Source organism: Lepidochelys kempii, chromosome 2 (assembly GCF_965140285.1).
Source record: "Lepidochelys kempii isolate rLepKem1 chromosome 2, rLepKem1.hap1, whole genome shotgun sequence".
Taxonomy (NCBI): domain Eukaryota; kingdom Metazoa; phylum Chordata; order Testudines; family Cheloniidae; genus Lepidochelys; species Lepidochelys kempii.
The window spans coordinates 36,550,366-36,572,554 of NC_136381.1; the positions used below are offsets into that span (position 1 = coordinate 36,550,366).

Here is a 22,189-nt window from a genome sequence, read left to right on the forward strand (position 1 = left end):
CATACATACAGACCAGGGACCGAATGGCTAGGCAGCAGTTCTGCAGAGAAGGACCTAGTGGTTACAGTGGATGAGAAGCTGGATATGAGTCAACAATGTGCCCTTGTTGCCAAGAAGGCCAATGGCATTTTGGGATGTATATGTAGGGGCATTGCCAGCAGATCGAGGGACGTGATCATTCCCCTCTATTCTACATTGGTGAGGCCTCATCTGGAGTACTGTGTCCAGTTTTGGGCCCCACACTACAAGGAGGATGTGGAAAAATTGGAAAACGTCCAGCGGAGGGCAACAAAAATGATTAGGGGACTGGAACACATGACTTATGAGGAGAGGCTGAGGGAACTGGGATTGTTTAGTCTGTGGAAGAGAAGAATGAGGGGGGATTTGATAGCTGCTTTTCAACTACCTGAAAGGGGGTTCCAAAGAGGATGGCTCTAGACTATTCTCAGTGGTAGCAGATGACAGAACAAGGAGTAATGGTCTCAAGTTGTGGTGGGGGAGGTTTAAGTTGGATATTAGGAAAAACTTTTTCACTGGGAGGGTGGTGAAGCACTAGAATGTGTTACCTAGGGAGGTGGTGGAATCTCCTTCCTTTGAGATTTTTAAGGTCAGGCTTGACAAAGCCCTGGCTGGGATGATTTAGTTGGGGATTGGTCCTGCTTTGAGCAGGGGATTGGACTAGATGACCTCCTGAGGTCCCTTCCAACCCTGATATTCTATGATTCTATGATTCGAAGAGTGCACTGCTCTCAGTGCTGGTACCCAGCACCACAGCCAGCTCCAATAGACACAAGCAGTAATTGCAAGAAGATTCTTATTCATTCTCTGAATCTGGCTGGGGGGAGCAAATATGATACAATAGCTTATATCATCCCCTCCATTGGAAAACCTGCAGCAGAGGAAAAGTTATTACGAAAATGCTATGGAGTCAATGACATGGAATTCCCAGAACATCCTTTTTGGGGTCATGCTGATCATGGTTCTGAGAAGGTAAAAGGGAGCATACCACTATAAAAAGTATATATCACAAGATACACTGAGAAATCCCACAGAAATCCTCAAAAAGAAAAGGAGTACTTGTGGCACCTTAGAGACTAACAAATTTATTTGAGCATAAGCTTTCATGAGCTACAGCTCGCTTCATCGGATATATCATCGGATGAAGCGAGCTGTAGCTCACGAAAGCTTATGCTCAAATAAATTTGTTAGTCTCTAAGGTGCCACAAGTCCTCCTTTTTTTTTTGCGGATACAGACTAACATGGCTGCTCCTCTGAAACCACAGAAATCCTGTGACTCTCTAGGCATGAGTGAGAATGACCTGCTCCACTTCACTGCTTCCGGCTCCCTGGCAATACGTTCGCTCAAGAACTCTCTGATGTAAGCGTAGGAAGCACATAGCAGGAGATAATGATCAAGCCGTCATCATTAACTCCCACTGCAATTTCCAATGAAAACATAGCAGATTTGCTAGCATCTGAAGCAAAAGCCACAAACATTTGAAATGAGGGGTGCCTCCATCATATCCTAGAGTTGACAAGGCTAACCAGACTAAGAAACGATGACACCTGTTAAAGAGTGAATGTGCAGTGACTATAATCTTTAAAAAGGTGCCAACTATAATAGTTTGGCCATGTTGCTAGTATGACCCTGTACTGACTACCCAAAATAGTTCTCTATGGAAGAGTGCACAGTGAGAGAGGCTGTGGATGTCCAAAGAGACAGCGGTATAACACAGTATATAAAACCATCTAGCCAACCCTCCAACAGGCTCAAATGGTGGCTCAATGGATAGAATTTGCTCATTACTTCAACCTTACCAAACCTGATGTGGGAAAAAGGAGGTGATGATCATGATTGATACACAATCTTGCTGAGTCAGCAAGTAAATCAATACCCTACTGAAAACTGTTAAAAATTAATATTTTTATTTTTTTTAAAACAGGATTTTAAAGACATGGATAGTGGAAGCACCCCCGAGGAGGTGACAGCTTATTCAGATCTGCTCCCCTCCTGTAACTCACAACACTCCAATGATGTTGCTATACATTTATGTATATTATATATGGGCAGTGTAAGGGGAGGGGCAATTGTGTGAGTGTCACACCCATGCATAAATACTGGATAGTTTTACTACATAAAATTACAGTATATATAATGCATTATATACAATCTCATACAAATGGACATACTGAAACAAGAATTTGATTTAATTGGCTACTGACTTCATGCCTAGGTATCTGACATACATGCTGAGGCTGCATATTGTAGATTGGAACTCGCATATATCTCAGTTGATATCCAACAGCTGGAAGGGATTCTAGCTAAGAGGTCAGATGCTTATTAAAAAGAAACAATAACCCTCTGGAATTCTACAGGAGTAGCTCTCTACTGCTCCTCAGCCTTCCCACCTGTACAACACTCATCTTCACAACAAAGAAAAAGCATGTTTACCAGACGCCCCCAGCAGCTTTTTCTACCCACTCAGCAACACTATCACCTGACAGCAGAAGAAGCTGTCCCACTCCAGGCACCCAAAAGCCTCCCATGGCTTAGTCCCATAACCTATACCCCACAGACTTGTGGAATATGGTGCATCGCAGGATGATTTATTTTTTTTATTTTTATTTTTGCATTCTGGGAGTTGCAAACCCAGAAAAAGTCGTTAACCATTGTTCTACAGTACTGCTCCAACACACTACACTACACTACAATCACAATACAAATACAGTTACAATGGTATTATTACTAAGATGGTTTGAGCCATTACTATGAAATATTGTGGGTCTACTGAACTATGATTAATCTTTCTCTCCATTCACCCTCCCTCCTCCTGGAATCACTTTCACGCTCTGACTCTTTCCATATTAGGCTCAAACTCCTTGTCCTCACCATTAAGGCTCTGCACAGCTCCACTCCTACCAACTTTCAGCAATCATTTTCTCTGCCAACCCTCTCTCCTTAGTATCCTCACACTTTCATCTTCATGTCTCTTCTGACACTGGTTCTTTCTTCCTGTAAATTCACTTCTTTTGGCTAAACACTAATGTCCCAGTGTAGCCTGTTCCTTACTTATTTGTACTATAACTAAACTAAATCCTAAGGGATAAATCTGTGCTCACTTACACAAGTGCAGCTCACTTTGGAGAAAATGGGAACTACAGGTTTGCAGTGATTCTAAAAGTGATTCAGAAGCCTAACTTTTGGCACTCAGTTTTGGAAATTCTGGCCCTTGTCTACTCTGGGTTTATAAAGTGCCAAACAAGGCCTACTTATTGCATTATGTAAACAACAACAACAATAGCTGGCAAGCAGGGGCCTTTCCAATGAGGGAAATAATAAACAAACAAAACAAGATATTAACAATAAGAAATGTGCAGTTTTTACTTTGTTTACCATTTTGATTTATACATCAAACTTATTAGCAAATCTCAAAATGAACATACTTAAAATGGCAAAGAGTCCCGTGGCACCTTATAGACTAACAGATATATTGGAGCATAAGTGCATCCAATGAAGTGGGTATTCACCCACGAATGCTTATGCTCCAATACATCTGTTAGTCTATAAGGTGCCACAGGACTCTCTGCCGCTTTTACAGATCCAGACTAACACAGCTACCCCTCTGATACTTGTACTTAAAACGATCACTTTCATATAGGCCCCAACTCAGCAAGATACTAAAGCATGTGCCTAACTTCCAGCACACAAGTAATCCCCTTGAAGCCAAAAGCCTTTCAGTGCTCAAGCCAGTGATCATAAAAAGCAAGAATAGATAGACTCTGGCTCTGTTAGACCAAGGAAAAGGGAAAGAAATCAGAGATGAGCATGTGCTTAAGTGAAGATGCTGAGGCTACCTGAGCTCTAGTGGAATGAGTTTTGTCTCTAGCCTCTAAAGATGTCGGTAATCTATTAATATTTATTTTATGTATTCCTGTAAGGCCCACATTGTGTCAGGCACAATTCACATGCACAAGAAGACATAGTTCCTGTCTCACACAGTTTACAATCTGAAATAGTACAAACATGGTACACTTAAAGCAAAATGAAAAATGTGTATGAGGGTTTCACATTTGTTTGATTCTTTATCTTTCCCAGACTTTTTGCAGATTGGATTATTAAAAACAATACACATGAAGCATTATACAGTGTAATACAACCAATCTCCAAAAGGAAATTAAATCTGGGAGTCCAATTTCCTTGATTATTTTTGAATACTGAGATACAAAATACTTTAATTCAAAATGTTCCAATCCCTTTCCAAAATAAATCGTTTTTTTATCATACCACTTCAGTTAAAAAAATTTCTGAAGGTGTCTCAGCTATACACATGGCTATCCCATCCACTCTGGGCTGGATAAGAGACCTTCAGATCCAACTCTAGCTGCTGCTTTCATTGGCCCAAAAACATTAGCACTCTGGTGAGTCTGAACTACACTGACTCACAAGCTTTCTAGCTACTTAAATATATGATCCAATTTTCAGAGGGAGCTCAAGTTGAATTTTAGGGTGAACTCTTAGCTCCATTTAACTCAACAGCAAAACTCCATTATTTTAAATGGAGCCAGGATTTCACCCCAGATCTTGAGTGGTATAACAGATTACTCTTAGTGGGTTATCAACTTGCTATTACGCAATTTACCAGGAAATAATTACAATGTCAATATCTCAGTTTATACTTTTTATGCCTTACAAAACTTAACACTATGGATAAGGTTAACACTTAACCTTATCTTGAATTTCTCATGCACTCAGAACTCCCACTGGATTCCTCAGGAGTTTTTAGTGCACAAGGAACGGTCTCTAAATGTTCTTCATGTTAACATGTTTAATGTTTATGATTACAATAACTTACAATTATATCATTATATACTGTCCCTCCTTCAAATACAGACAAACAATTGTTGTAGCAACCCTAAAGCAAACAACAACGTTTCAGTGCCTGTGTCTTTTTCACTGTCTCAGCGGAATGAAAGGAATACACAAACTTATTCTGTACTCAAGCCACTTTTAGAGATTTTCAAAGCCATCAAGTGTAGTTCTTCTCCAGTAATTCTGTTTTTGTGGAAAAATTAAGATTGGCTGTCTCTGTCTTGGCCATATGAAAACTAAGGAAGGGCAAATTACTTCAAAAAAAATATGTAAAAACTGAACTTCCCAAAAGCTTGAACTACATTTTTGAAATCCAAATTTATTTTGATAACTGTTTTCACTTATTATTTTTCATTTTTGCACACTTCCAGTCCTGAACAGAATACATTACAGTTTCACTTTTTCTATGACACCCAATACTCCTTGAGAGGGGAAAAATAAAATATGAAAAATTTTAAATCCCCAAAGCCAGAAAATAATGGTTCTTGTTGTTAAATATATAATTCATAGGGTGTGCCTGTTCACAAGCACATTAAACCCCAAGATATACAGGTTGCACTAAGAATTTTAATAGCAATGTCCTTCTTGTATTGTAATGATAGTAAATGAATAAAATTGTCATAGGTGGTTGCTCTAGCACTTTATATCAACTAAATTCTGCTCATTTGCTGTTATAAAATATGAAAGAGGGAAATGTAGTCTACACAGAGAGAGAGAGTAATACAGTCTATGGACCACTGGATTTCAGTGGAGCTGCATGGGTGTAAATGAAAGCAGAATTTGACTCTGGAAAATGTTTGGAATCTGGCACATTTCCACATGTTATATACACTATAGTATATAAACATACCAGCAGTATGGCACATTTCCATATAATACATGTAATCTTTGAGAGCTTGCTTGCCTCTGTATTCCTGCCAAACATTGTATTCTCGATTTAAAATGTGTTGTCTGTAATGAACCTCGAGTGTAGGTTTTAGTCCATTAAGCATTGTGCTTCTTTGTAAACTAAAGCTTCTATTATTATTATTATTTATTTTGTCACTGGTCTCATTAATTTATACTTATCTACATAAAAAGCACAAACCCTTTGCCATTCCAAAAGCCAAATATATTCAAATAGCTTTCTCATTGCCATACACGAGTACTTTGTTTTACTAGTAGCCTCTGACTCTCTTTCAAGGTCATATACAAAACTAAAACTATATGCACTTTTAACAACCTATGTATTGCCTCTCTCCTTTATTAATATTTTCTATTTGAAGGAATATACTACATAGATTATTGTATTGACAGTTGTCAGAGGGCAAAAAAACAACATCATAGGACAAAATTTCATACAGATACTTCTAAAACACATGTTGTATGCATTCACTTAATTAACAGAGCAACCCAGATTAAATAATCATAGCTGAACAAAAACTGTAAAGTCCTCAGTTTAGGAAACTCATAAAATTACTTGAACCACTTTATTTTATACTTCAATATCTACTATTTCTCATAGGTCTCACAGACAGTGGCTTAAAACAAAAAGTAAATGTCTAATGTCACCTCATGATAATAAAGTTTGCTTTTTTATAATAGCACAGAATTTAATAAGAATTTTGTAACACTGAATTTTCATAAAATATTGTGCAAATAAAATTAAAGCTTATTCATATTATCTGTATTCAGGTCTCTACACACAATATTTCTGTCTGAAAGTTCTCTGGAGCTTGGTGCCAGCACATTAGAAGTAATCACTTTATAATTTGGCATCAATGTTCTCCCAATATCAGGACAAAGTACAGCAGAAATAACCTGAATGAACACTTCAGGCTGCTGTACAAGGGTTATATCAGTTCACTGAGTCCACATCTTCATATGTTCACCTAAGAATGTTTAGCTTGGTCATAGAGACAAGGTGGGTGAGGTAATATTTTTTATTGGACCAACTTCTGTTGGTGAAAGTTCTTCAGGTCTGGGAAAGGTACTCCCAGTGTCACAGCTAAATATAAGATGAAACAGACTTTCTAATATAAGTAGTTAACACATATTCTAAGGGACTATACAAGGTGAAGTGGATCATTAAACACCACTACAGTCATAGAACAAAAAAGGGCAGTTAATGGGTTATGGATTGTTGTAATAAGCCATAAATCTAGTGTCTTTGTTAAGACCATGATTTTTAGTGTCTAGCAAAGATATGAATTTAAATTTCCAGGCTCTTCTTTTTAATGTATTGTGTAGGTTTCTTCTGAGGATGAGAACTGAGAGCTCTGATATGGAGCAATCATTTTGTGAAAAGTGTTCGCCCACAGGTGATATGGTGCTTTTGTCTTTTATCATTTTTCTCTGTGAATTCATTTGAGAGTAAGTGATTGTCTGGTTTCACCCATATAGTTGTTATTCAGGCATTTAGTGCACTGGATGAGGTACAACACATTGTTATAGGCATGAGTAGGACTCCTGGATCTTGAAAGGTGTTGTGGTGTATATTTGATCATTGTAGTAGTGGAGAGACATCTTCAGGTTTTGTATCCATTGTGCCGCTTTAAGTTGGTGGATCTGATCTGTGAGGAGCTTCCTTCTGATGATGAGTATGGTGAGACTGGGAATGAGGGCTGTTTGAAGGCCAGAAGAGTCAAATCACAGTTTGATCATATTCAGAAAATGTATTTCTTTTCCACAAAGGACTAACTTTTGCAGGGTACAACCATGAAGCTTGAATATCCTGTTCCTGAAACTCAGAACTGAATTCATATTATTTTGTCTTAGTTGTGTGCCAATTAGAAAATGTATAGTATATACTTCTGCAGGGAAAAAAAGTACTCTCTCTCTCCCCTTCCCCCACATGTGCACGCAAACACGGATGTGCGTGTGCACGCGCACACACACACACACACACACAAAAAGACAAAAATAATGTTACAAGGCATATTTTCTCCACATCTCCATCAGGTATCTAACTTTTTTTTTTCATTTCAACAGTTCCTCACACAATTCTTTCTGATTTTGTAAATTAATTTGCTGTGTAGAACAGAATCTGAAGCTTTTCTACATACTATTTCACCCTTGTCTATCATTTTAGCAAAGTATTCAAAAAAATTCAAGCAAATTTGTCAGACAAAAGATCAAATGCCATTCATCTTATTCACTTGAGAAGTCTTATTGACTTTAATGGGAATAATTGTATGGATAAGAGGAGCAGAATTTAGCTCACTATTTTTGTTTTAAAATTAATGTGGTTTTCAAAATAAGCAGTACTAAAATACTTTGCAAGCTAGCCGTTTTCAATTTTCTATTACCTATCCCACAATAAAGTCTTTCTTATCAGTCTGTAGACTGAAAGTCTACTATCAGCTTTATAGTTTATCACCAACTCTCAGGTCTTTGAATAGCATTGATTAAATCTCCCAAAAGATTAGCTCATACCTTCTGATGAACAAAAAAGAGGAGTTGATAGCACCACCTATACTTAAGGTTGCTCAACACCTCCCATTATAATACTCTGTTTTTAGTTGCTTAAAACTTTGCCTATGTTTAATGATTTGGAAAGAAATTTTCCATGCTCAGGCTGAATTTTTGCAGGAGGATTCAGCAAAACTGGTTCTGCTATTTCCAAGAATGAGATTAGGGGAAAATGCTTTTATTATACCCATGTTTTTAAAAATGTATAATTTGTTTTGCTGAAAGCTCTAGCATCTCCACACTTTGGCGCATGGACTTCAAATTTAGCAGAGGGTCATCCTGGTGTCAGGGATTAGCCTTTTCCCATCCCTGGAAAAATCTGCCCAAATCTGGCCAAGATATGAGACTTTGAAAAATCTCAGCAAGCACATATTCAGCAGACATATGTTAAAAGTTTGGCAACTAAATTCTCTGAAGACTCCCTCTGCACTGAACATGCTCCATTCCAGGACTGTAGGGGCTGAGCAGGACTTTGCCTGATATTGTTCCTCCAGGTGGCCAGGGGCCATGGTAGTGTCAGGCACAGGAATTGAGAGCAGGGAAACTGTCTCTCTTGTATTCTTGATACTCCTCCTGAAGGCACCAAGAGAGCAGGGAAGAGACAGAGGCAGAAACTGCCTGATTTGAATACAGAGAGATGAGAAATGGCACGGGAAAGGGAGTTTGCAAGATCAAGTGAAAGGGGAAAGGGTTGTATAGGTGTAGTAACCCTTGCCCTGGCACTAACACCTGCTGCAGTTTTGACCAAGAGGTGTAATGTCAGGGCCTAGAGATGTGATGCAACAGCATAGAATGCTGTCCTTGGGAGAGATAAGATGGCAGCTCAAGCTGGGAAGGGGTCTCAGAATCTGCCCAAAGTGGATAGCAAGAAGGTGGCTAGAGCAAAAGGAGGTGAAAGAAGCAGTGCTGGGGTAAAAAGAGGATTTGTGATGAAGCTGGGGAGAGGAAGCTTGACTTTGAAGGGCAATATGCAAGGAGCCAGGCTGCAACGTGTATGATCAGTGAGGTTGACCACTGGGACACCATCATAAGAAATACAGTTTGGGTTCCTGGTGAACATGCGTGGCCCTAGTTTGAAGGTGGAGCTGTTGGAAAGAGGTGCAGTCATCCTTGAAGCAAAGGAACATTGCAAGCCAGAAAGAGGCGAAAGCAGGACAGCTGGGATGAAACTGGACTTTGCAGCCAGGGAAACTTTGCAGCACCTCCTGGCATGACACAACATATTGTTGAAAAATGTACTTTGATTGTGATGGTAATTTATAGTTTATTATGTTTGTAAGTATTTAATGTTACCTTATATTATTATATTATAATATTACTCTATTATTTATATTACTGTTCCTGTCAAATTTCTGACCTTTTCCTTTTTACAATTTAAAATTTAAGGCTATTTCCATTATGTTTGCTTGCCTCTGCCTCTCCTCACAGTAGGCATAGCCTAGCTGAGGGTTGGGTCATGGCATAGATGTAGAGGGAGAAGGAGGCAGGAGCTGGGGGTGGGAGTAGTGGCTAGGCAGAGTGGGAGGCAGGAACTGACAAAGTGTGTGTTTCATCGTTATGTAGTGGCTGGTACACACAGAGGATACCAGCCTACTCCTGCTATCAGTTACTCTGTTAGTTCAAATGGAAGAAGTCTATGCTGTGCATACAAGGTCCAGACCCTTCTGATGACCCATGTGGGGGGGAAATGTACTTCCATGATAGAACTGCTATTGGTTTTTTTCAGTATTTTATAAAAATAGAATATTACATCCAAAAAGATCACATTACAAGAATATTACAATTGTAAAGTCAAATGTTCAAAAGTTAGTAGATGTCAGAATTAAGTTTGCCTGCGCAACCTTAATTTGGCCTCTCTGTGCATATGCATTATGATAGTCTTGAATTATATGACCACATCACTGTAGTATCTAAAATTTCATCCACATCTGACTTTAGTTCTTTTATCAGTTCAAGGAGAAGTTTATTGAATTCTGAATCTGAAAGTGCTTATGTACCATTTTTAGGTAAGGTTTGAGTAAAAAGAATGGGAGACGTGTAGAGTGGAAACATATTCCCAGAAGGACAATTGAAAGGGCCAATAAAAATGAACAGAAGTCTTTCTCAAAACAGATCATTACCCATCTATGATGATGGGGCAGTATAAGTACCTAGTGTCTGACCACTTCCCAAGTGTTGAGTAATAACAAAATTTTCTCACTCTCCCACTCCCATGTTTTCAACACACGTAAGAGTAAGTGCGAATAATAATAGATTTTTTGTAAGGGAGAAGAAGGATTGTCATGTGTCTACGTGAAGAATCAATTGTGTGAAAGCTAAGTTCAAGAGGTGAGATTTGCATTAAGTTGTGGCCATTCTTCTCTCTTGTGTTTCATAGTTTAGAACCAGCTTCTGTAAAGTTCATGAGCTCCATCTGACTGGTCAACAGTTTTTTTGGCTTCAGTGGAATGTAACTACAAAAGGTCATGGTTGTGGCTGTGAAGGAAGATGCTATCTTAGGTTGGGTGGTCCATGCCCACAGAGGGCTTTTGAATATCTGGAGAGAGACCTTGAAAGATGGAAGACAGGACGGACTGATTATTTCTGGATTCCAGAAGGTGAAGGCTCTTAAGGCAGAGGAACAGTTACCTATTGAGACCCTCAGTTTGGTCTGAGAAAAGGACTTGAGCCATTTCTGCACGTTTTCAGAGACCCCTGTAGCCTCTTGGAGAGAGAATTCAGTGATCAGCAGTATCAAATGTCATAAAGAGATCCAGTGGAATGAATACAGATTTATTCGATCAAGACCAGTAAGTGCTATATCAATCCCAGACCTTGGCAGGAAGCCTGACTGGGAGACATCCAAGATGCTGACCCCCAACTTGGTAAGGCAAATCCTATCTTTTCATGTACTATGTATATAGTAGTATATATACTATATATATATACATATACACACACACACACACCTGCTATTGTATTTTCCACTCCATGCATCTGATGAAGTGGGTTCTAGCCCACGAAAGCTTATGCCCAAATAAATTTGTTAGTCTCTAAGGTGCCGCAAGGACTCCTCGTTAGTTTTTTTTAGAGCTAACTGGTGGTTTTAGGATTTTTTTTCCTAGCTTTTGGAGTTAATTGTTTAGAACAGTTTGGTTATACACCAGACAGTAACTGGCAAGGTTAGAAGTGTCAAGTGATGGTCTCTGTATTATTGGTTGGACTACTGCACTTTGGAAGTTAAAACAAATACTATGCAGGATTTTGCCTGAAAGATAGAATAAGTCTTCCCTAACAAGTTGGCTATAGGAATTAGGCTCTGAATTCTTCAGCTTAAGATATAATGATGAAATCTTCTCTTCTTCTGAATGAGCTGTTTCATGAGCAGAGACTTAGTAGGGCACTGAGTGGGAAACATGGAAGTAATGGCCTTCCCACACTAACAGTTCCTTAGTGACCTTTGATCTACTCCTGTTTCAAAGTGGGCAGTAATACAGTAGAGGGTAAATGTAGGTACACAAAGTTTATCCACTTCTCATTTGGTGAATATGGAGATTAGTATAAATTAGTTTACCCATTTCCTTTTGTTACTACTACACTACTGAAAGCGGGGTACATCAAAGCACACTAAGGAACTGTTAGTGTGAATCAGCAGGGTCCACATGGTCAGTCAGTGCATGGTAGATTCACACTGTAGCTTGTTTTGAATGCAATGTTTCTGGAGACAAGCCCTGAGCTACAGTAGTCCAGACTTGAGATGACAAAGTACATGGATCGCTTTGGCCAGATCCTCCTCTAGGAAGAAGGATTAGGTTTCCTAGCAAACTGGCAAGTGGAAAAAGTCTTTATGCTTATATTACAACTGAAAATGGCTTATATTACAACTGAATGCTAACTGATTGTCACAATTCAGGTCAACTGCATCTGTACTCACCCTCTATGGTACAGCAAGGGCACCCACTCTCAGGCTTCTGGCTCCCCTGGCCATCACCTCTCTTAGGTGGAGACAAACGTCTCACTCACTCCAGATGAGGGTATTTCTGGGCTGAACACTGTGTTATTCCCAGCAGAGATAAGCTGCCCAAGTGGGATAGCTCAGTGGTTTCAGCATTGGCCTGTTAAACCTAGGATTGTGAGTTCAATCCCTGAGGGGGCCATTTAGGGAGCTGGGGCAAAAATTGGGGATTGGTCCTGCTTTGAGCAGGGGGTTGGACTAGGTCCCTTCCAACCCTGATCTCCTAAGAAGGCAGATTGTTAACAGTGTAACTGCCCATAGTTACAGTTACCACACAGCTCTTTTTAAAAAAGCGTATTTTATTGTTAAGGTAAGTGCACTACACAGAAAATATATTAAAAACAATAAAAGAACCTACATGCAAGCTACTACACTTACCAGAGATCACCCCAATCCTAACATTGGCTCTGGAAGGAGCAGTCCTTCAATACATCACACAAGGGGTTTCTTTGTGATATCAAGTTCATCATGGCTTTAGCTCAGAGCAAGCACGGGGCCTTATGGGGCTTCTGTAGCCCAAGTCATTCCAACCCATCTCTAAGGGCTGGGGTCCTCCGTGGACAAGAAGTCCTGTCCATTTGCTGGATTAGGAACGAGGTCCTGAGACTGATTAAAACCAGGCTATTTCTTTGTCTGTTGGTCCCTGGAGTTTGAACTAGTATATACCAACCTCTGAAAGGGCTGATAAATTGAGGAATTACATGCACACCCCCTCCTCCTAGAGGAGTTACAGACAATGCCACAATAGGTACATAATTGCATTTTTAACACAATGTACCCTAAATGTATTAAACCTAATTCTGTATGGTTTAACTAAATTCAATAAAGTTTATCTTAATTCCATAAGGTTTGTCCAGGATATTGTCAGTCTGTCACCCTGATAATCTAGATTTAGAGATAAAGTTGGACAGAATGCCAAGGCTTAACACCACTTTCATTACTTGGGAAGGGAGGGCTGATGTCTCCAATAGAAGTGCAGTACAGAATCCTATCCAACTATTCAAAGCATTTTCTCCTTCTAAACAGTCTCACCTCAATTTTGCATGGATTTAATTTGAGCCAGCTATTCTTAATCCAAGATCTGATGCTTTGTAGTCATTCTGACAACTTTATGATGTTATTGGTTTGTCTGGGCAAAATGAGACATACAGCTGGGTATCATCCATGTAGTGTGACCACTGGTGTGTGCAACATCTCACCACCTCTCCAAGGCTCTCATGTGGTGAATGGATCCTTCTGGAATACATCAGGTAAAAGGCCCTTCCTTCGTTTTTTTCTATTTTCTACGTCTTTTTTGAGATGAGGTCTCCAGAACAGAACACAGATGAGGACACACTTATGGCATCAATATGTTTTCAGTATTGTTTCCTACCTATTTTTATAAATCCTAACTTTGCTTACTTCTATGACCACTTCTGTATATCCTCCCCAACCCCGCACACACAGACACTTTGCCAGTCACATTTAAGTGTTTTATAATAAAAACATTATGTAGTAGTAAAAGCTGTAAAAGTATAATTTTACATCTGTCTAATCCTTTTATATGTTATTCACCCTGTTGAATTCAGTAATCACATGAATATTGGCAATCAAGAAAGCAGGGCCTTAACTGGACAGGCTTTAGAAGGTCTTAGCCTGTGTTGGTGAATTTCACACTGACCTTCTCTTTAAACAATCAAACTTTATTTCAGATAAAGAGAGTGAGTTAGCATCATGCAACAATTTCTCCCTTGGCAGGTTTAAGTGGCTAGACCTTCCTTTTTAAAACTTCAGCCTCACTACTTACAACTATATGGTTTACTGCTTTATTATCAGAGGTCTGAAAGCTTCCCCATATAAAAGGGCCACAGTTAGCTGTACGTTTTACTTGTTTCAATAAGTTATATTTTTTATTTACTTTGCACAATGGTTAAAGTAACAGTTACTTTTAAGAGGCATATAATATTTACAAAATGTATTTTTAAGAATAACTAGCTCAGTCACTGGCCGTTAAGTACTTTGAAACATTATTACATTTATGAAGAGTCTCTCTACCAGATATAATATTTCTGACAAGTCACTCAAGTTACTTTATTTGCATCATGAGTAGCTAGCTGTACATTAGCTAAGTATAACCTTTATGACCATGTTATTAGAAGAACAAAAATATTACAAAGTTGCTGTGTTAAAGATTTTTTTGCCCTTATTATTGGATGCAAAATTAACTTTCTGTAATACTTTATTTGACACAACTAAAATAAATGCGTACAAAATAGGTCACTCTATTTTAGCTCTGAAACTTAACACTTGTTGACATTGCAGTATCATGATTAGAATGAGTTCATTCCACTTCATTTACAACATTCATGAGAGTTTTCAATTATTAAGTAACCCCTATCCTTTTACTACTGTGACAGCATTGTTCTTATCTGGATGGTTTTCCTTTTAATGAACAGGAGATAAGTGTGGGCAACATTATGAGTCCTAGTGTAGACACGGCTCAGGAGTATTTATCACTTTATTGTTTAACCCTGCCCAGAGCAGGTTGTGATGACTCCAAATTTAAAAAGGTCTGAGCTTTGTCTACACCAGAACTCCTACTGTTGCACTATCACCAGTGGAGCTGGTGGTAGTGCAATAGTGGGAGATCTCCTGAAACAGACAAGGCTTTAAAGTGCCCAGGGGGTTGTCAGTTTTCATACTTTTAAATAGGAAGTATGCACATAAACACAACGTTTGTTTTTATAGCATAAGATCTTCCAGAAATTCAAAAGGAATAGATCTTTAGAAATGAAGTGAAAATGCAATTCAAACCATTTCTTTTGCCATTAAAATTAAAGGAATTACATTTTTGAATTAGCAAAGGATTCACTACTGACTATGGGGAAAATCCTACTCACATTATTCTAATTCAGTGGGACTATTTGCATGACTAAGGATAGGAACAATTCGTCCTATGTTATTAACTTCTAAGGCTGGCCCTTTTTACACCTTCCTTTTACCTAAAAAATTATCCTTTGCTCACAATTTTAGTCAGTACAATGAACGCATTAATATAAATTGAAGATATGTGACAGTTTCCCTATTTTAGCTCAATCAAAATATGTAATATTTGAATAGATACAAAAAATAGTAATTATGCTTTAATCTTCATAGCACCGTATAAACACTAACTAATTTCACAATGTTTCTGAGAAGTATCATCTCAGTTTTTCAAATACAAACCTAGACATAATGGTTAAATGACTTGTCCAAACCACACCCAAGAAAATGGTAGCAGAAATAGGATTAAAATCCAGTCCTATACTTAATCCATTTACTTCTCAATTAAAGTTCATCAATTAATCAGTAAGGACTTGGTCCTACAGGGATGTAAGTGAGGATTGTAAGACTGCAATAATGAGTGACCACTAAGGCTGTTGAACATGCTTTGTTACCCAGGATCCATTAAAATGAGATAAGCAGATAATAGCAGGCACTGTATGCATGTGGGGGAATCAAGAACACTGTGCCGAGTATATATCATGAGACACTGAATAGATGACTGTGTGAAATTCTGTTTCCCCACAACCCTTGGACATTTTTTCTATGTTAAGAGCTGGTCTCAATATCAGTTTATTCTAAATACCTCTCTTAAAGCACCCTCTAGTGAGCTACAATTATCTCGAATCAGATAACTGAACATTCCAAAAAGAGAAGCTACTCATAAAAGCTTGTATTGACTAGGCTGCATTTAAACACTATCAGTAAGACCCTACCCTATCTTTGCCTGAAATCATAACCATTTTCCTTCTTGCTTTACAGTTCTCATTTCAGTATGGTATAGAAATTTGCTCACATAGTCAAACACCTTTCATATTTCTCTGTATTATATGCACAATCCTGCAACATGCTGAATAGGAAAATGTACATGTGCTTACCTGAAAAATTAATTCCTTCAAGTAATAAGGCCCACAGACCCATAACTATGGGTACTTCCACCTGCTTGCAGCTTGGGGGTCAGAACTAGACCTGCCAGTCATTGGCAGGAGGAAAATGCCCCCCCTTCTAAAATTCCCTCCAGTTAAAATAACTTCCATACCCAGGATAATTCAAATCTATGTTCCTAAATTACAGATTGTGTTAAATATACTATGAGGAAAAAGCATAGCAATTTCTCCTGCCACAGAGCATTATAAACTCCACCTGACAACAAATCCTCGGATGTCAATTTCCAACTGTTTTGGGCCATCCATTTGTCTCCAGGGTGGGCCAGATCCACAGGTGCTGGAAGTAGGGGTGCAGGGGATGCTGCCGCACCCCCGGACTTGAAGTAGTTTCCATCATATACAGGATTTACAGTTTGGTTCAATGGCTCTCAGCACCCCCACTATACAAATTGTTCCAGCAGCCCTGGCAAGATCTATGAAAATTATTCCTCAAAATAAAGCAAATTTTCAGATAAGCACAGATATATTTTGCTATTCTTCTTCATGCTAAGCTCCACATATCCATTACAATGGGATATTCACAAAAATATGACTCTAGAATAGGAAGCAGGATCATCCTTTAAATGTGGACATCCAAAAATGAAGTAGATTATATATAAATATAATCTTCTATCTTCCTCTGAGCACTAAAGTATGGTGAAGACTTCTGCCAAAAGAAAGGAACTGGCATTGGCTAAGGCTGGATGCCCAATATGTAGAACATGATGAACTTAGGAACTGATTGCCATGTGGTTCTCTACTGATATCAACACAGGAGATATGACTACTCTGCCCTGGGATTGTCAGTGCTCCTCAGGACGACTTTCATGCTTCACTGAAGGAATTTACCTAGGGAACGAATGCTATGGCTGTTGTGGGGCCTACCTGTCTGAATTAAAAGTACAATACAGGATCTCATTGCAGAAAGCTCCCAGCTTCAAAAAAGAGCTCACCTGAGTGGGGATAGTGGCCATCAGGTTAGGATAGGATAGGATAGGATATGAAGTATTATGACATCTCCAACAGAGGTTCAATGTGGGTAGTGCTGTAAGGAACACAATGAAGTTCCAAGGTAGTGTACTATGACCTTGCAGGGTTGAAATAAGGTTGATGCCCTAAGGAAACATTTACTGTTAGGAATTGTACAAAAATTTCTTTTCTTGAACAGGCTGAGCACATTATACTACAGAGACTTGACCTTTTTGTTTGGACACTTGTAGGATTCATACAAGGTTTATGCGCTTGGCAACATTCAGGGCACACCCGGAGTGTTGTGCTGGACCTGTGCACACACAGCTCCTTTCAAGGGCATCAACCTTGGAATCTCGCCCAGATGACATGAACCGTGGGAAGCCTCCCAGGACTGGGCTCAAGGCCCGAGAGCAAGGAATGCGGTAGATAGAAACTGCTAAATAAGAATGTTAAACAAAGCCAGTGTATTCCTTTTATCTGTTGGAGAATGTAATGTGCGGGGGGAGAGAAAGAATAAAGGGGAAGGTGGAAAGCTGACAGGCAGAAGCCTGTTAGCAGACCAGTCGCTTGCTTGCTAAAAGCTGTGTTCTGTCTTGTCATTGAACCGCCACAGACACTATTATACACCCACAAAAAAATCCTCCTAGAGGAACTCAAGCCTATGTTTCATTGGTTTAACATGTTTGTTAAACAATGGACTTTGTCTCAGCCAATAGAATAAGTTCTATTAGTTGATTTCTTTGGCGGTCCAGGACAGTGATTATCACTTCATCCAAGTATTAATTGTATACCTTTCTGATCCCAAATGGAGAATTGGTTTTACAATAGCAGTCTTCTTCTGCGAAATAACTACATCTGAAGATCCAGTGCTAGGTAAATCAGGCCTGAAAGTCATAGCCTCTATATCCAGAAAGATATAAACATTATCACTGCCACTCTCATAGGCCTATCTTTTGTATTGTCCTGGAAAAGGTGGGAAGACATATCTCAAGGACCTTGACCAGCTTTGTAAGATGTCATTCATCACCTCATATTCTGGGTCCTGACATACAGAGAGGCTACAGGGTTTATTTACTGTCTCAAGATGCAAAGTGGTTTACTGTCTCAAAATGCAAAGACCACTAGCCTACCATATTGACTTACTGGGAGAGAAATATTTCTGGGCATAGGAGCCATTTTCCAAATCCAACTTCTGCTATGCAAGTCTTGCTGTTCATCTCCCTCTTGATGGGCAGTGCACATAGAGATGGGAACTCTTGTTCCACCCACAACAGGAAAATATCTCTCTGGAGTAGGGCTGACCGTGGTCTTCCCAGTTATTATGAAAATCCTGTCAGACATGTAGACTGTCATAACCAGAACAGGCCTGTTATCCATTAAAGGAGAGGTGCGCTAAGACCTCAATGAATCGTGGGTGGATGCAGTGATCTTTTTCTGGTACCCCTTTTCCCTGAACTGAATTAGGACGATGCTTTTAAAAGTTAAAAAAAAATTCTGAGTTCACCAGTTGTTGGAATGCAGAATATATATTTGGAGCCAGATCTCTGCCAAAGGAGGAGATGGAAGAGGTATGAAGGGGATATCCAGAACTATAGGATAGGTATCATATGAAATCTGGATCACTGAAATATAGCTGTGTATGACATGAGAATTGCTAATAGGTTCCGAAAAAGACTTAGACTTTTATTTTTGTGATGCCATTTGTTTTCCATTATGGACATCTTTATTTTCTGTTACTATTTTTCTGAGTTATTACCTTGTATCTGATTGTATTTATCCTCAGCCGAGGTCTATGATTGGCTTCCTTGACACCACGTGTCTGTGTTTTTCCTGAATCCAAAATATTCCAGGAACCATGCCACCATGCGTTTACATCAACTTTCTCTCTGCACAGAACCTGATCAGAAAAAATTGTCTAGGAAGAGATTTCCTTCTTCCCTAAAGCCAATATAATTGCTACTATGATATTAAAACATGACCCTGCAAGATCAAATGTTAATGCTCAAAGCTGGGAAAAGAAATAGCCATCCATTCATCTGAAAATGTAAGAATTGTCTGAGGATAGTAAAATGTGAATACTTTGAAGACAAGCCTCCTTTAGGGAATTATTCAGGTGATTCAGACAGGACCCTTCTCTGCTTGTCCCCAGTTCTCTGAGACAAGAAATAGGATTGAGATGGGGAGGGGATTGTGATGCTCTGATCTGAAACAGAAAATGGATGATTTTATGGCCTCTCAATAGGTTGCTGAGATTGGGAATGGAACAAAGCTTCTTCCTGAAATTCTTGCTTAACTCTGGACAAAGTCCAGTGACCACATTTAATCAAAGCTGTAGGCAGCCCTTTTGCTCTCAAATTGAAAGAACCTGGCACCAGTCAGAGTTCTAATGCCAGATATGCCTGCTGGGAAATCTGCTGGCAGCTCTGAGGCAATAGACCAGGGGTGGGCAAACTACAGCCCGTGAGTCATTTTAAGCTGGCCTGTGAGCTCCTGCTGGGGAGCTGGGTCAGGAGCCTATGAAGGGTCCATGTATTGAGGATACCACTCTTTCGGGTACAAATTTCCTCGAGCAAGAAACGCTGAATCCATGACCACCAGGGAAAGTAGCCACATGTACCTTTGATAGAGATACTAGATTAAATTTTGACTGCTGCACACTGAGGAACTTTCTGGGCCAGAAAGTCTTTAAACCTGCAGTGGGGGTCAGGCGGATGGTAAGAAAGATAGAAAGAAAGAAATGGTGGGTAAGAGGTCACTTAATGCATGCTAGTTCTTCAATATCTGGTCTGCTGTCCTTCCCATAACTCCATAGCCATCATGTGGGGGGAGGAGGTGGAGACATGCAACCTGTGACAGAAGCTTGAGGCAATAATATGGACATTACATTAGGTGGTAACGACAGCCCAAAAAGTAGTTCTCTTGCCTGCAGAGCTCAGAGCTTCATGTTCAGGTTCCATAACCAGAGGACAGCCTTTGAACACAGGGAGGGCTAGACACTGTAAACTGCCCTCCAAATATTGAGTGGGGCACTATTCCAAGATGGAAGTTATTGTTTTCAGTGCTGTCCCATAGTCACAGAGTAGGGAGGAAACCAGGCCAAGCTGGTGCATACCTGTGGTACCTGTTCCAATATCTGCAATCAAGTGGACAAGCAGTCAGGTGCGGTGACGGAATCCTGATTACTTAGTGGGTTAGACTCTCTTTCTCTTTCCCACTGATGCCTCCACTCTGTAAGGTCATAGTTTTCAGCTCCTTGGTGGTGCTGATCATCCATGCATAGTAAAGGGCCTGTAGCTGATCTGGTCACCTCTTTGCTGTTGTGTCACATGCTAGTGCATAGGAGTAGGATACCTCCCCTGAGTATGAGCAGACTTTTGACTTGGCACTGTGTTTCCTGTCTGAGACTGGGGAATCAGTCAACCAGAGATAAAATGGATTTGTTTCATTTGTCACAGCTCTCCAGAGAGACAACAGCAATGGCCTCTCATCAAAGGTTTGATGGAGCTCTGTGTGCTAGCACATACAGACTGGAACTTGGTGTATAATTCAAGCAGTCACTAATAATATGAGTAGCCAAATTCAACACTGTGTTGACAAGCTGAGTGTGGAGATTGCAATCCCAGATGTCAAAGCAATATTCAGCTGGAGCAAACACCAGGGCAAATATGAATGTACAAAGGGGGAAAGGGTCTGCTCCCCGTTCTCCCCAGTTTTCAGACCAAAGTAGTATGGGAATAGATCTTTGTTTTCAGATGTTCCAAGTAAAACTGGTGTGTCAGGCTATGGTTGCATATTACTACCAAGTATGTGACAACTGGATGAAATGTCAGTAGCCATCCTTGGACATGGATCAAAATAGGTTGATTGACAAGCAATTGTTTAGATGGAAAGTAGTTGTCATGGTCTTGGTGTCAGTAAGCATTAGTCTCTGATGCTGGAAGTAAGTGGTCAAGGTATCCATGTCTTGTCTAAGATTCCCTTCAATCCCGTGGAATTAGTTTCCAGTATCAGCAATAGCGATGCCTTTAGCATACACCTAGTTGTCAGCCTGCATCTCAGGAAGATCGTATATGTATATATCAAACAAAAGAGGAGCCAAAACTGACCCTTGTGCAAGGCCATAAGGAGACATTTTAGGTGACTGATTTTTCTCCCCACCTTGCAGGATATAGCCTCAGCGGCTAATCATGTCTTGAGTGAATTGCACCATCGACCTACAAGGAATAACTTGCAGCAGTTGGCAGCCAGCCTGACATGCCACACAGTTGTTGTAGGTTGTCATCAGATCAATAGGAACTGCACCAACTTTCTTTCCTGATTCAAATGAGTTTTCTGTATCTTGCCTCTGAGAAGAATACCTGATTTTGGGTGCATCATCCCCTCCTGAGTCCAGCCTGAATGTGAGACAGCTGAGGAACGACTAGCTCATTAATCCACATCAAGATTAATTTCTTCATCAGCTTGTAGATGACACTCAGCAAAGAAACTGGTCGGTAGCTCTTTGGGTCTATCAGTGGTTTCACCCTTTTTCCATTTTTCTTAATACCTTCTTCTCTTTCTTTAATTTAATCAAACACTCACTATAAATGTTGAATAAAGTAGGTGACATTACACTACCTTGTCTCACTCCTCTCTTGATCTCTATTAAATTTTCATTTTCAAATCCCATTTATAATTGCCTTCCGATTCCAGTACAAATGTTTCATTACTCAGTATTCGTATCCATCAATCCCGACTGATCTTAATATGTTGAGCAATTTGTAGTGGCAGGTTTTGTCAACTGCTTTTTGAAAGTCAGTGAAACACAAGTATACTGTTTTCCCCATTTCAGCTGATTGTTCTAATATGAGCTACAAGTTCCTAATAGCATTTACCATGCCCTAATCATGTTTGAAGGCCTCTTGTCATTTGCTTATTTCCTTAACAATCTTTCCTTGTATGTGGTCTTGAACAAAT

At 39.6% G+C, this 22,189-nt stretch overlaps 1 protein-coding gene across 41 annotated transcripts in view; it reads right to left on the minus strand.

The window, feature by feature from the left end:
* Positions 1-22,189, minus strand: part of RIMS2 (regulating synaptic membrane exocytosis 2) — a 748,363-nt gene that overhangs the window by 572,636 nt on the left and 153,538 nt on the right. The window lies entirely within an intron of this gene.